General features: G+C 47.3%; 1 long non-coding RNA gene across 4 annotated transcripts in view; it reads left to right on the top strand.

Moving 5' to 3' along the window:
* Window positions 1-950: 950 nt before the first annotated feature.
* The window catches only part of LOC140847592 (uncharacterized), a 45764-nt gene continuing 40714 nt past the window's right edge, over window positions 951-6000 (top strand). For 3 of the 4 annotated variants that reach the window (XR_012127632.1, XR_012127635.1, XR_012127634.1), the window contains exons 1-3: window positions 951-982; window positions 2735-2865; window positions 4719-4842. This is a non-coding gene — a long non-coding RNA (uncharacterized lncRNA). Of the gene's footprint in view, window positions 983-2734; window positions 2866-3231; window positions 3323-4718; window positions 4843-6000 lie in introns of all 4 variants that reach the window. The other variant, XR_012127633.1, reaches the window with a different exon arrangement.

Genomic DNA, 6000 nt, shown 5'->3' with positions numbered 1-6000 from the left:
AATTCCATTACTACCTAGATTTGAAAACACTTATAGAAAAATGTGTACAGTGTTTTCATAGAAGCACTATTTATAACAGCCAAAAAGTGAAAACAACCGCATCAACTGATGAATGGATACACCACAAAGATGTTATATCCATTGCGTGAAATATTGTTGAGTCATAAAAAGGAATGAAGTATTGATACATCCTACAGCATGGATAAACCTTGAAAACATTACAAGTGAAAGAAGGAGACACAGAAGGTCACATATTATAAAATTTCTTCATATGAAATGTCTAGAAGAGATATATACATAGAGGCAGAATATAGATTTAATCTTTTTTCCTTCTATTTTCCACCGTCTAACTCTTGCGGAAGTCGGGGGCGGGGGTGCCCCCGGGCGACTCGCGCACATTGGCCGGGAGGGCCGTCAGTCGATGGCGGGCAGCCATTGGGCGCAGATCGCTTAAGTCCGGCGGCTGCGTAATAGCTGCAGGCGCCGCCGCCTTATCCCACAGTCAGTAGTGTCGCGAGCGCCGTCAGGAAAGGCAGTTTCTGCCGTTCCGTCCGTGTTTCGGTCCGGTCAGGAGCTGCGCGCACCGTCCTGTCCACGCAGCAGATGTGGACTGACCCGAGCGGTGCTCGGGTGCGCCGTCCTCCCGGCGCGCATGCGGAGGGCGGTACCGGCCTCGGACCACCGCCCCGCCCCTCCTCCGCTCTCCCTCGGCGTCCTGAGGGCGGCGATCCGCTGGGAATTGAGCCGCTGGCCTGGTCGTACTTCAGAGAGCTCAGCCGAGAAGCGGCTCCCTTGGCGGCAGACCTGCGGTGGAGGGTCCAGAGCGGGCCCTGCTTCAGGGTGAAGGCGACAGCGACGGCTCTGCGGCCCAGAAGGTACGTGGCCGCGGGGCGTGGCGGGACCCGGACGTGGCGCGGTAAACCCTGCCTCCGCCTGAGAGCGCGGGGGACCCGGACGCGTGGGAGCTCCTGCGAGTGGCTCGGTGGGCAGCGCGTGGCCGGCGGGGTCGGGAAGCGGCCGACGCGGGTTTTGGGCTCGCGGGGTCCTGCTGGGGTCCGGGAGTCGAAGCACTCCGCCGGAGGAGCCGCCCGTGAAGGGAAGGAGAGGAGCAGGTGGCCCGGGTCGGACGTGCGGGCGGCCGCTGAAGTTCTCAGTGGCAGTTGGGGAGGGGCTCACCGGCGCCGCTGCTCTTCCGTCCGTCGGGGTGGTGAGGGCGGCTGCTGTCCACCCCGCGGCTCGCTTCGGCCCGGCCCAGGGCCGCGACGCCGACCTCCTCCCGCCGCCCGGGCCGGGGACGCAGGTGGAGGGGCCGCGCCGTGCCGCGCAGACGGTGAGGCCGGCGGACGTTTTGCCGTGTGTGAATTTTCTCGGCGGGGGCCTTGAGGGTGAGGGCGGGCGAGCTGAGGTTCAAGTGTGACCCGGGGCGGGGCGGTGAGCGAGGGGACGCCTGGAGGCAGCGCCTTTAGAATTAAAAAGTTTTTCATGAGGTACCTCCCGTATTTTTTATTTGGGAATGAAGTTTCTTTACTTGGTATGGGAACTGACAGTGCATTTTCTTGTATTTAGAAATTCATATCTTACCGTCATTTCGGTTCGTAGTCTGCCACAGGGTATTCTGAGACAGGGACCATGGGTGTAGTCAGAGTAGGGTGAGGGCCTCTGGAAAAAGACCCTTACCAAAACTCCGAATGAAACAATTCAGCAAAGTCAGAGTCACATGAAATCTCTCAAGTAAAATACCAAACTAGGAGTATAAGCGTTCTTCCGTGAAGATTAGTAACTAAACTAAAAAGCCAGGAGTAGCCTGGCCTGGAATGTTCGAACATTTCCCGGATAAGAAAATACCTCAGCATGGCCCAAGTCTGCATTGTGTCAGTTAAATGAGGCTATTGTAAAATTTACGTTAGCCTGCGAAAAGGCCTAGTTTATCTTTAACTTTGCCCAGATGCTGCTTTTCCTCCTTCAGCCCCTAATCAAGTAATATATAACCTGGGCGATTAATATGTCAAGTAAACCCAGTCACAAACAACATAGTAAAAGGCAGGAAGCATCCCATCTTAAAGATAAGATTGCATTTGAACATCCAGGATGTTAACAGGTAGGATTCATTTTTTGATTTATTAAGGTATTATTAAAACACACTGTTATGAAGGTTTCACATGAAAAAACAATGTGGTTACTACATTCACCCATGTTATCGGGTCCGCCTCTTACCTACTGCAGTCACTGTCCATCAGTGTAGTAAGATGCCATAGATTCTGTATTTTCCAAGAAGATTCTTAACTTATTCTTTTTTTATTATTTTCTTTCTTTATTTTTAATTTTGATATCGTCAATGTACAATTACTTGAACATTATGAGTACTAGACTACCCCTATTATCAAGTTCCCCCCACATACCCCATTACAGTCACTGTCCATCAGCATACTAAGAAACTGTAGAATCATTACTTGTATATACTGCCTTTCCCCAGTCCCCTCCGCACTACATTACGTGTGCTGATTGTAATGCCCTATTTCCCCCCTTTTCCCTCCCTTCCCACCCATCCTCACCGTGTCCCTTTCCCTTTGGAAATTATTTGATATGTATACATATATAGGCCAGAACCACTGATGTCTGCTGAGATGATGAAGCCTGCCGTGGATGGGCAGTGCCACACTCTGGGGGTGGGCTTTGCAAGAGCAGCACTGTTGCCTGGAGATTCCATGACGTCACAGTGGTGCATGTTTCCTAGGGGCAGAATGTGTATGCTGAGAGGTGCAGGTACCCACTTAAGAGCCTGCTGCCCTAGCCGGGGGTGTGATTTCGGTGAGGTGGGCGCTGACCACCTTGACAGCATCAGGGAAAATGGAAACCAGATCCAAGGTACTGTGTGTTTCTTTTTATTTTTGAGTCTGTACTAAACAGTTACATGAGCAACATTACGGTTACCAGACACACCCCATTATCCAGACCCTCCACATACCCCATTACAGTCACAGTCCATCAGCGTAGTAAGATGCTGTAGAATCATTACTTGTCTTCTCTGTATATACTGCCTTTCCCCTATCCCATCCCCACTACATTATGTGTGCTAAACGTAATGCCCCATTTTCCCCTTCATCCCTCCATTCGCTCCCATCCTCCCCAGTCCCTTTCCCTTTGGTAAATGTTTGGCCATTCTTGGGTTCCGTGAGTATGCTGCTGTGTTGCTCCTTCAGTTTTTTCTTTCTTTGTTCTTATACTCCCCAGATGAGTGAAATCATCTGATACTTGTCTTTCTCCGCCTGGCTTATGTCACTGAGTTTAATACCCGGTAGCTGCAACCATGTTGTTCAAAATGGTAGGATTTGTTTACTTCTTATGGCTGAGTCATGTTCCACTGTGTATATGTACATCTTCATCCATTCATCTACTGATGGACATTTAGCTTGGCTATTGTGAATAGTGCTGTGATAAACATAGGGGTGCATAAGTCTTTGAAACTGGGTCGCCACATTATTTATTTAATTCTAGCTTGTTTATTTATTTATTTATTTATTTTTCATATCGTTGATCTACAATTACATGAGTAAAAGTATGTTTACTAGATTCCCCTATCACCAAGTTGCCCCCACAGATCCCTTTGCAGTCATTGTCCATCAACGTAATAAGATGCTGTAGAATCACTACTTGTCTCTTCTGTGTTGTACAGTCTTCCCCCTGCCAAACCCACATCACACATGCTAATAATAATGCCTTCTTTCTCCCCAAACCTTATCCCTACATTCCAACCCATCCACGCCAGTCCGTTACCGTTTTGTAAGTGTTTGTCCATTCTTGGGTTCTGTGAGTCTGCTGCTGTTTTCCTTCTTCAGGTCTTTCTCTGTTCTTATACTCCCCAGCTGAGTGAAATCATTAGATACTTGTCTTTCTCCGCCTGGCTTATTTCACTGAGTATAATACCCTCTAGGTCCATCCATGCTGTTGGAAAATGGTACGATTCGATTTCTCCTTATGGCTGAATAATATTCCACTGTGCACATGTACAACGTCTTCTTGGTCTATTCATGTCCTTGTGGACACACAGCTTGGCTGTTGTGAATAGTGCTGTGATAAACATACAGGGGCATAGGTCTTTTCCAAACAGGGTTGCTGCAGTCATTTTTTGAAATTATGTATTCATTTACATATTGGTATCATTAATTTATTTTCTATTTTTACTTTTTTATGTATATTTTGGTAGCATTAATCTACTATTCCACGAAGAACATTATGGTTACTAACTAGACTTCCCCCATGACCAAGTTCCCCCCAGATACCACATTGCCCTCACTGTCCATCAGCGTGGCAAGATGCTGTGGAATGACAACTAGTCTTCTCTGTGTTTACAGCCTTCCCTGTGGCCCCCCCCCCACATTATACATGCGAAACAATGCATCCTTTCTTTGCCCTTCCCTTATCCCTCCATTCCCACTCACCCACCCCAGGGCCTTACCCTTTGGTTACTGTTAGTCCAGTCTTGGATTCTGGGAGGCTGCTGCCCTTTTGCTACTGCAGTTTTTTCTTTGTTGTTGTAGTCCGCAGATGAGAGAAATCTTTTATGTATACAATGTAGGCCAGAACCACTAATGTTTGCTAAGATGATGCAGCTTTCCATGGCTGGGCAGTGGCCACCATCTGGGGGTGTACTTTGCAAGAGCAGCACTGCTGCCTGGAGAGTGTATGACATCACAGTGGTGGCTCTTTCCTTGGGACAGAGTGTGCATGGTGATTGTAGCAGGTTCCCACTTGAGAGCTTGGTGCCCTAGCCTTGGGAACGATTTCGGTGAGGTGTGCGCCGACCACCTTGACATCATCAGGAATATGGAAACCATATCCAAGGTACTGTGTGTTTCTTTTAATTTTGGTGTCAGTACTAAACAGTTACATGAGGAACATTTTGGTTACTAGGCTCCCCCCGTTATCAAGCCCCCACCACGTACCCCAGAAGAGTCACTGTCCTTCAGCCCAGTAACATGCTGTAGAATCACTACTGCTCTCTCTCTGTGTTATACTGCCTACTGCGTACTCCCCTCCCTGCCCACATTATGTGTGCTACTCCAATGCTCAGTTTTCCCTCCTACCCTTCCTTGCTGCCCATCCTCCACAGTCACTTTCCCTTTGGTAACCGTTATTCCATTCTTAGGTTTGGCGAGGCTGCTTCTGTCTTGTGCTTCAGTTTTTTCTTTGTTCTAAGGCTCCACAGGAGAGTGAAATCATTTGATGCATCATTTCTCTCTCTGTCTGGCTAATCTCACTGAGCATAATACGCTCTAGCTTCACCCATGTTGTTGTAAATGGTAGCATTTGTTTTCTTCTTATGGCTGAATAATATTCCATTGTGTATATGTACCACATCTAATTTATCCATTTCTCTCATTATGGACAGATCGGTTCTGTCCATTTCTTTTCTACACTAAGTAGTGCTGTGATAAATATAGGGTTGCATATGTCTTTTTCAAACTGGGTTGCTGCAGTGTTTACTCATTTATTCATTTATGTACCACATCTAATTTATCCATTTCTCTAATTATGGACAGATCGGTTCTGTCCATTTCTTTTCTTCTCTAAATAGTGCTGCGATAAACAGAGGGGTGCATATGTATTTGTCAAACTGGGTTGCTGCGTTGTTTATTTATTTATTCATTAATTTTGCTTTTGCATCATTAAGCTGGAATTACGTGATGAAAATTGTTTACTAGGCATCCCTATCACCATGTTGCACCCACATAAACTGTTGCCTCCACCTAGCCCATTGCTATCAGCGTCCATCAGAGTGGTATGATGCTGTTCAATCACTACTTGTCTTGTCTGTGTTGCACAGCTGTCATCATGCCACCCCTCATTATACATACTAATTGTAATACCCGTTTTCTTCCCTGACCCTTTTCCCTCCATTCCCACCCATCCCATACATCCCAGTCTGTAAGTAAGTAAGTAACTGTAAGTATATTCTTGGGCTTTGTGAGTCTGCTACTGTTTTGCGCCATCTGTTTTTTT

The sequence above is a fragment of the Manis javanica genome, unplaced genomic scaffold (assembly GCF_040802235.1).
Source record: "Manis javanica isolate MJ-LG unplaced genomic scaffold, MJ_LKY HiC_scaffold_23, whole genome shotgun sequence".
Classification (NCBI taxonomy): domain Eukaryota; kingdom Metazoa; phylum Chordata; class Mammalia; order Pholidota; family Manidae; genus Manis; species Manis javanica.
Note: the sequence above shows the minus strand (reverse complement) of the source record. Positions and strands in the feature narration are given on the sequence as shown.